Source organism: Anolis sagrei, chromosome 6, assembly GCF_037176765.1.
Source record: "Anolis sagrei isolate rAnoSag1 chromosome 6, rAnoSag1.mat, whole genome shotgun sequence".
In the NCBI taxonomy this organism is placed as follows: domain Eukaryota; kingdom Metazoa; phylum Chordata; class Lepidosauria; order Squamata; family Dactyloidae; genus Anolis; species Anolis sagrei.
Window position 1 is genome coordinate 78,999,664 of NC_090026.1, and position 10,088 is coordinate 79,009,751.

Genomic DNA, 10,088 nt, shown 5'->3' on the forward strand with positions numbered 1-10,088 from the left:
AAGGTGTATTTAACATATTGTATTTGCTTTTTTGGGATGCTAATGGATTTCTCTATATATGGTCACATAAATGGTCACAAACCTGTTCTTGATTATAGCTGTTATAAAATATTCTAAGCACCTGGCTATTTCCAAATGTTAAAGCACTTTAGTTCCTACTGTTTTGTATTCCTGTTAAAGCATTGCTTAATATAGAAAACAAACCAACAACCTATTATTCAGTTCCCAAGCCTTCCTAGCAAGCTAATGGTGGATGGGATGCCTCTGAGAGCCACACAATGAGAGCTGAGCATACTTGGAAGTGAATTTAACAGCAACTAAATATTTGTTGGTCAAACACAACATGAATATGGACAGAGAGCAATGCCTCTCTGCTAGCTGTAAACTGATCTATGAGTAATGGAAATTAACATTTCAAAGCACACAAATACCAGTTGCAAAACAACAAATGAACTAGGCATTTTTGTGCAATCAAAAGAGTCTTTTCCGTTCATAGGGAATTGTATTGTCAATAATAGATGAAACATTAATTATCATGCTATCCAATTATTATCATCAGACTAACCAGTGATGAGACCTTGGAAGATTTATTTTACTTTTAATTATGAAACTCAATGGGTGACCTTGGGTCAGCCCACTCCTTAAACTGGATCTACTTGAACACACTCGAGAAAATGTAAGGCAAGTAATTAAGAAATGCATGTCAGAAACTGGTTAATTAATTGCTATTGTGAGCCTTCATATTATTTTAGACATATAGTGACTCTAAGGTTTCCTTGGCAAAATTTGTTCAGAGGTGATTTGCCTTTGTTTTGCTCTCAAGCTGATAGTCTGTAACTTGTTCAAGGTTATCCAATAGGTTTCCACAGTCACATGGGTGTTCAGACCCTGTATCCTACAACCTTATCAGATGGGTTGATTTGCCCATTGTATGCTGCTTGCTCTCCACTTTACACATGAAACCCATTATGCAACACACAGAGATTCCCAACTGGGCTGTGTGCCGACAAAGGAGGGCAAGTGGTACCCACCACCACCGCAGCAACTCGGGGGGCTTCCCATGTTGCCTTAGGAGTAATGGGAGGAAACTGGGCAGCTACGCTTCCCCCCGGGGGATGGGGATCAAGATAAGACAAGCAATGCGCCCCCACCTGGACCCCATGGAGTCACTACAATGCGTGGTGAATCCATGGGCCTTTGTGATGAGGTCCCTAAAGTACCAGACCAACATTGAAATCACAACACTACACTGGCTCTAATTAATTCATATGTATTGAATGAAAAGTAACTCCTCCACCTTCGTAACCCCTCAACAACTCTTCCTGAACTGCCTTGTTCAGTAGACTCTCCTCTACAGTTCCATTTTGGTGGGAAGCCTTAGCATTGAACAGTTGTGTTGTTAAAGTGCAAAGTATGGAACCCTGCGCAGACGGTCGGTCAATGCGACTTAAGCAACGTGCAGTCATTGAATTCTTGACAGCAGAAGGTGTTACCAAGGGAGATCCATCAGAGAATGCAAGGTGTTTATGGTGATTGTGTTGATGTAAGTACTATGCATCATTGGGCAAGTAAGTTTAAAGTTGTTGAGGTAGGAACATCTGACTTGCGTGACAGACAAAGAGTTGGACATCCTGTGACAGCAACCACCAAGTTTCACAAGCAAAAGGTTGCCAGGTTGATTCAGGATGACTGTCATATCACTCAGAGAGAAACATAATCAGGATTTCACAAGAATGTGTGGGTCACATTGTTGCTTTGCTTGGCTATTGGAAGATCTGTGCACGATGGGTTGCAGAACAGAGTGTCGACTTCTTCCCTGACGGCTTCAGAAAACTTGTTCACCGTTGGCAGAAATGTATCCAATTGTTGGGTGATTATGTGGAAAAGTGAATAGAGGTAGTTAAAAAGCACATTCTAAGGATTATTTCTGGTTTTGATTTATCAAAATATTCCCATCTAAACTCAAGTAACAAAGGTGGAGGCATTACTTTTTATTCAACCTTCATGTATGGATGTGCCTTCAATTTGTTTGTCACTCCATGGCAGCCTCAGGAGTTTCATACAGTTTTCTTAGGCAAGGAATACTACCATTTTCTTCTTCTGAAATATAGCCAGCAGCATTGTTATTCACTGGTGGTCTGTCATCAAAGTACTAACCAGGGCGGACTCTGCTGAATTCCAAGATAAAACAGTCTGGTAAAGTAAAGGTAAAAGTTTCCCCTTGACATTAAATCTAATTGTGTCCAACTCTGGGGGGTGGTGCTTATCATTTCTAAGCCAAAGGGCCAGCATTGTCCGTAGTCGCCTCCTAGGTCATGTGGCTGGCTTGATTGCATAGAGAACTGTTACCTTCCCACTGAAGCAGTACCTATTGATCTACTCACATTTGCATGTTTTTGAATTGCTAGCTTGGCAGAAGATGGAGCTAACAGTGGGAGCTCACCCTGCTCCCTGGATTCGAATCACTAACATTTCAGTCTGCAAGTTCAGCAGCTCAGCAGTTTAACCCACTGTGCCACCAGGGGGCCCTTTGGGTTACCTTTGGGGTATTATATTTCACAAAATCTGATAATCTGGTACTTTTGGGGTATTACATGTCACAAAATCCAATTTCTTTAATCTGCCCCAAACCCCAAAAGCAATTTCAGGAGGGGGATTTGGGACAGAGACCTCCTTGGTAGAGTTAAATAATTTTGAAGATTCCTAAAATTTTAATACTTATTAATATTTCATATAAATTAAGCATAAATTGGTATAAAACAAATACATTTACTAAATATAGATGGGATGGACAGCTTTCAGATCATACTTTTCAAACATTTAAAAATGAAGTCAGCATTTATCAAGCATCTCTGTAGATTAAGATTTGCTTTCCACTGATTCATCAACTACTCTTCAGCTGATTAAACTATTAACAAGAATTTGTGGTCTTGATAAAGTTGTGAATTTATTATAAGTCTGGTTTATCTTCTGTCCTCCTGAAGCAGTACTTTTGAATTTTTCCTTTAGGGCCTTTCCACACAGTTATTAAACCCAGAACATCAAGGTGGATAATCCACAATATCTGCTTTTAACTGGGTTATCTGAGTCCACACTGCCATATAATCCAGTTTAAAGTAGATTATCTGGATTTTATACAGCTGTATAGAAGGGGCCTTTGTCACCCAAGTTCTAACATTGCAGTAGCTTCAAATGTCAATTTATTTATTATTTGTTGTTATTCATTAATATTCCCCCTTTCTTACAATAATGGAACTCAAATGACAACTTACCATATATTTGAAAACAATGTAGATTCAAAATCTATACAAATATTTCAATGGAAGTATTTAAATGTTATTTAAAAGAGAATTAAATGATTTCTGAAATGTCAAAGCATTTATTATTTAGAAATACTGCTCAGGAACCTTGCAAAAGGGGGCAGGCAAAGTGACCAAGGGATTGTGAAGACGTCGAATGGAAGAGTGAACGATTTTCAGTGTTTTGCTCTCTGCAATGCTACAAATCGAATGAAGGGAAATGTTACAGAGGGACAAATTCTTATTGAGAAGGCAATGTCTTCATTCCCTTGTCTAGGTATGCTTCTGGAGAGTTTCTTCATTCCTCCCCCACCTTTCAGGCTCCACTTAGTCTTAGGATGAGAAGTATGTAAACCTGAGTTGAACATCGCTTATCCAGAATTCCAACATCCAAAACAATCTACATGTGTGGCTAAAATAGCAGCACATTTGCTTTCTGCTGGTTCAGTTCATACAAACTTAGTTTCGTGCACCAAATGATTAAAAATATTGTACAAAATTATTCTCAAGTAATGTGTATGCATGAACGTGAAACATAAATGAGCTTCATGTGCTGTCATGCGCTGGGCCTATAATAATTGTTTTTTGAACAGGACGTGCTCTTTGTGCCCAGCAGGAAGCCGGGTTGCCTTGGCTGAGAGGCTTTAAGGAGTTTCCTATATAAAGTCTTCAGATGCTTGAAAAGTTTAACAAAGTCTTTTATTATTGCTTAGATTTTCAACAATTTAAATAAACACTTCTCAGATCTTCAACAAGTCAAACAAATGCTTCTTAACTTGCCCAAATGGACAGGTAACTGCCTTCGTGAACTGTTTCTTTTCTTTAAAAGGAAAACCCTTTTTAACCCCTCCCATGCAATCTACTTTCTATGCTTGCTGGTGTGGGCTCTCCTCCCGGCTCCAATTGCTTCTGGTTACCCGAGTAGACCTACCAGCCAAGGCTTGTAGATTCTTTTGGATCTTTTCCACGAAAGATGTGGAGCTGTTTCCCCCGGATGCTTCTGTTTCCCCCGGATGCTGTGACAAACGAAGCTTGTCTACAGATAGAGCTGATCCACGTCTTGTAGCTAAGCTTTCCACTATAAGACTGAACTAAAATGGTTCCCCTTTCCTCCCAGAGCCCTGGAGAAAGGGGCAGAACTGAAACTTAACAATGATAGACAGGTGGCTAGCCCTATACTGCAAACCAAGGGAAGTCACCTTTTGCAAAATGCATGATACCTTGGAATACATGCAAACACTCAATAGAAAGAAAATGAAGTTGGAGCTCCTGGTACAGCCATACCAGCACACTTCATGTTAAACCTGGGTCCTCTATCTTAGGACCTCATCTCATGAGCAGGGAGAAAGCAGAGGAAACCGTCTTACTCCGTTACCTCCAGCTGAGGTCTGTCTTCTGGGAGGGCAAGCCACCCCACATATGCCTCCTCAGAGATTTTCCCAGTGCTTGAAGTTGGGTAGAGTAGGGGTCCTCAAACTAAGGTCCGAGGGCCAGATACAGCCCTCCAAGATCATTTACCCGGCCCTCACTCAGGGTCAACCTAAGTATGAAATGACTTGAAAGCACACAACAACCCTATCTCATCAGTCAAAAGTGGCCCACACTTCCCATTGAAATACTAATAAGTTTATATTTGTTAAAATTGTTCTTCATTTTAATCATTGTATTGTTTTTAAGTGTTTTTTTCCACTACAAATAAGATATGTGCAGTGTGCATAGGAATTCATTCATGTTTTTCAAATTATAACCCGGCCCTCCAACAGTTTGAGGGACTGTGACCTGGCCCTCTGTTTAAAAAGTTTGAGGACCCCCGGGGTAGAGCTTAACTCCTCAAAATACATTCTGGCCTCCGTTTCCAAGTGCTGTGGTAATATTTATTTATTTATTTGTTTGTTTGTTTATTTATTTATTTATTTTGAGCATTTATATCCCGTCCTTCTCCCCCTGAGTCCCTGTTGCTGGTGATTGCTGGGAAGCAGCAGCTTTACTGGTGTTTGTGGGGGGTGAGAGAGACCCATAGACTGTTGCTGGTTGGTGCTGGGTGAGAGAGACCCACAGTTTTGAGTAAAATGGCAGCTACACCTTTACTTCTTTCCCCTGAGGACACACAATACGTAAAGCAGACTTAATACGTAAAGGAGACTTTTATTTTCACTTTTTGTGCCTCCCTCTATGCTTCAGCTTGCAGCACACACAGAACGACTGGGATCTGATGGGGGAGCCGACCTTGTACACTGCATAGCCATGCCTATCATAATGTCTTATTTTTAGGGTATGGCTTATATTGCACAAATGCTTAGAAATCCTTCCATGGCTTATTTTATGGGACTGTGGCACAGCTGGCGGGGAGTCAGCTGCATTAAGATCACTACTGACCAAAAGGTCATGTGTTCGAAGCCAGCCCGGGTCAGAGTGAGCTTCTGACCAATTTGTGTAGCTTGATGTCAACCTTTGCAGCCCGAAAGATGGTTGCATCTGTCAAGTAGGAGATTTAGGTACTGCTTATGTGGGGAGGCTAATTTACCATGCCATAAAACTCTTCAGCAAGCATGCAAAGAATGAGGAAGTACTTAATCAGTGTCACTAATGGACGGTGAAGCAACAGCTCCCCTGGTGGCCAGAATACCCTCATTAAAAAGATGGAATGTCAAATAGCCTCTGTGTGTCTGTCTATATATGTTGTGTGTCTATGGCATTGAATGTTTGCCATGTATATGTATATTGCAATCCGCCCTGAGTCCCCAGGGTGAGAAGGGCGGAATATAAATATTGTAAATAAGTAAATAAATAAATTTTAGGTGAAACAGGGTACACACACAAACACACTCACACATGGGTGGAGTTATTACACTTAAAAATGTATCTGTTCCAACTTATACATTCAACTTAAAAACAAATCTACAGAACCTATTCTTGTTCATTACTTGGGGACTGCATGTATTGGAATGCAGGGATGAAAAGCATATTATGACAACTAGTGTGTCACAGGCTCGTAGCTGAAAAAACAAATTCTGGAGTGGTTGAAACTCCTCCCATCCAAGATGACTTTTCAGGTCAGTGTCTCCTGATCTGGCAGGGGATCTCAACAAGTCCCTGAAATGTCCATTATTATGCAAAGGCTCTTCACAGGTAATAGGTCCTGAATCATTGCTCCCTCTTTAAGTCAGTTCTTGTTGGCCTCAAAGAACAGTAGTTTCCTCAACTGGCAGACGTTTCTTTCTGTTTTCTTCTGCTTTCTTATTTCCTTTATTATGATGATGGTTACATCAAGACGTTTTCCATTGTTAATTAGCAAGAAGTTTTCAGACAAGAACAAGTTGTTCTGATGATACTCTTGTTTTTTTGTGTCTATTGAAGACTTCTATTGCATTTTTTCATCTCACAACCAATTTACCAAGTCTCTGGTGACCACCTTTACTCCCAACTTCTCCTCCAAACATCATACCATACTTACAGAGTGCATCTTGTACATGAAATTAGTAGGCTGACCAGGGTGGCTTACAAGATATATATACATACAATATATTATATTATTAGCATAGCACAATATCAGTAATATGATAGTGTGAATAATCAAAATTTGGTTGAGATAGCGTTCGTAGTTCTGGAGGGACTCAAATTTTTGCTTCTCATATACTTACTTAGGTGATCCCTCATTCTCCGAGTAGGATTGTCTTCCAAGATAGGTGTACTAGTGTTGGGTCCGTAGGTGACTGTGGAGCCCTATTCTTGATCTGCATCTTCTCCTGCAGTGAGGGCATTGGTTTCCAGGTGAAAGACGGTCCTGGTTGGCCTTGGCTTGATGCGCCTTCCTCTTGGCACATTTCTCTCTTTCGCCCTCCATTCGTGCCTCTTCAAATTCTACAGCACTGCTGATCTCCAACTGGAGCGCTCAAGGGCTAGGGCTTCCCAGGTCTCATATATTTGGCAGGGGGATTTGGTTAACTAGTTAAACTAGTTAAAATCCATGAGTAAACCAGGTTTTCTTTTTTGACCTGAAAAATTTCAGGGGTGTTTTTTTTTTTAACCTCTAAACCACACACACACACATAGTAGGGGTTATTACACTTAAAAATGTATCTGTTCCAACTTGCATACAGATTCAACTTAAGAACAAATCTATAGACCCTGTCTTGTATTGTAGAAGGCTTTCATGGGTTGCTGTGAGTTTTCTGGGCTGTATGGCCATGTTCCAGAGGCATTCTCTCCTGACGTTTCACCTGCATCTATGGCAGGCATCCCCAGAAGTTGTGAGGTCTATTGGAAACTACACAGGTTAGGTTTATATATCTATGGAATGTCCAGAGTGGGAGAAAGAACTCATTTGTCTATTAGAGGTAGATGTAAATGTTTCAATATGCCACCTTGATTAGCATTGAATGGCCTAGCAGTTTCAAGGTCTGGCTTCTTCTTACTGCTTGGGGGAATCCTTTGTTTGGAGGTGATTAGAGCCCCCGGTGATGCAGTGGGTTAAACCACTGAGCTGCTGAACTTGCTGATCGAAAGTTTGCAGGTTTGAATCTGGGGAGTAGTGTGAGCTCCTGCTGTTAGCCCCAGCTTCTACCAATCTGGCAGTTCGAAAACATGTGAATGTGAGTAGATCAATAGGTAATAATAATAATAATAATAATAATAATATCATAGAGATGGAAAGTGAGGTGAAATCTTCTGAACAGAGGCACTGACAGCAAAACATGCACCACAGGGGCATTAACCCTTCCCTATGCTATCTTGGTGGTGCAATGAGTTAAATCGCTGAGCTGCTGAACTTGCTGACCAAAAGGTTGGCGGTTTGAATCCATGGAGTGGGGTGAGCTCCTGCTTTTAGCTCCAGCTTCTGCCAACATAGCAGTTTGAAAACATGCAAATGTGAGTATATTAATAGGTACCGCTTTGGCGGGAAGATAACAGTGCACCATCCAGTCATGCTGGCCACATGACCGTGGAGGTGTCTATGGACAACGTCGGCTCTTTGGCTTAGAAACGGAGATGAGCATAAACCCCAGAGTCGGACACGACTGGACTTAATGTCAGGGGGAAACATTTACCTTTACTAGTTAGCTCTGATTTTTTCTTGTCTGGAATTCCCCTGTTTTCTGAGTTTTCCTCTTTATTTACTGTCCTAATTTTAGAGTTTTTTAAATACTGGCAGCCAGATTTGGTTCATCTTCATGGTTTCTTCCTTTCTGTTGAAATTGTCCACAGGCTGGTGGATTTCAATGGCTTCTCTTATCTTGTTTGTTACTTGGGGACTGCGTGTATTGGAATGCAGTGACATTAGGTGAAATTAACACAGTGGGGCTGTATTACAGAGAGAGCTGGAGTGAGTTGCGATGAAGCGAAAGGCGACTGGACCAGGGAGGAGCGTCGATGGCGGGGCGAGGCCGTTCTGCGCTTGGTCTGCAGGGGGCGCGCGCGCGCTGAGCGCTTTTCTCCCCGTGCTCTGCCTCTCCTTCGCCAGCGCTTTCCGAAGGAGGGACGGGCTCAGTGCGCGGAGCGGGCGCCGCCTCGCTGGCCAGCTTCCCCGTCCCCTCCGCCGCCGCCGCCGCTTCCCGGGCTCCCTGCCTTCCTTTGCCTGCATCTCAGCTCTAGAGCGAGCGCCTTGTGGTCCCTCCAAGGCGGCGGAGGATGGAGCCGGGCTTTGCGGAGGGATGAAAGCCCGCTCTCCCTTCCAAGAGCCCCTTTTCCCGTGAGACCCCCGGGAGCCGAAGAAGAGCAGCAGCGACATTAGCAAACGCAAAGGGCTTTCCCCATCCACGCTTCTCGAAGCCTACAACCTCCGCCTTCTTGATCGGTCCCCCAGGTAAGCCTCAGAAGGAACTTTGTTCTCCCTCTCTGCGGGGGAAGAAGGCATTCACGGTAGGATTAACGCAGTTTGGTGCCACTTTAGTAGCTGCCAGGGCTCAGGGCTTTGGAAGCCAGGGGGTTCTTTAGCCTCCTCTGCCAGAAAGAACCAAATCCCAGCATTCCATAGCCTTGAATGAGAACATTTCTTTGACAGTGTAGATGCATCCCTCTCTTCTTCCCAACTATCACCTCCTTTAGAGCTTAATCTATTCTCATATCCCCATCTATTTGCTATTTGGAAAGTTCATTTTTCCTGGCAGGGAAGTGGAATCAAACTGTATTAATTCTACAGTGTAGATCCCCCCTCAGAAAGTGACAGAACTAACCGTTTGTTGGCTCCTCTTAGTGGGATGCCTCAGCTCTGTTTCCAAATACTCTCTTGAAATGTTAACCTTATTATCCCAGCATTTCATACCATTGAACTATAGCATTCCTTTGACAGTATAGATTCATCCCTCTCTTCTTCCCAAGTATCACATCCTTTAGAGTTTAATCTATCCTCATATCCAGAAAGGATACCTTTGCAAAAACCCCATCTATATGCGATTTGCCGAGTTTGGCTTTCCTGGCAGGGGAAGTGGAACCAAACTATATTAATTCTACAGTGTAGATGCACCTTCAGAAAGTGACACAACCGACTGTTTGTGGGCTCCTCTTCGTGGGATGCCTCAGCTCTGTTTCCAAATACTCTGTTGGGATGTTAACCTTATTATCCCAGCATTCCATAGCATTGAACTATAGCATTCCTTTGACAGTATAGATGCATCCTTCTCTTCTTCCCAACTATCACTTCCTTTAGAGCTTAATCTATCCTAATATCCAGAAAGGATACATTTGCAAATAACCCCGTCTATTTGCTATTTGGAAAGTTCGGGTTTCCTGGCAGGGGAAGTGGAACCAAACTGTATTAATTCTACAGTGTAGATGGCCCCTCAGAAAGTG

The 10,088-nt window shown here is 42.4% G+C and overlaps 1 protein-coding gene across 1 annotated transcript in view; it reads left to right on the forward strand.

The window, feature by feature from the left end:
• The first annotated feature begins 8,764 nt into the window (after positions 1-8,764).
• Positions 8,765-10,088, forward strand: part of CPNE4 (copine 4) — a 246,075-nt gene continuing 244,751 nt past the window's right edge. The window contains exon 1 of the mRNA XM_060781818.2: positions 8,765-9,102. The gene's annotated coding sequence lies outside the window, so the exon portion shown is untranslated. The remainder of the gene's footprint in view (positions 9,103-10,088) is intronic.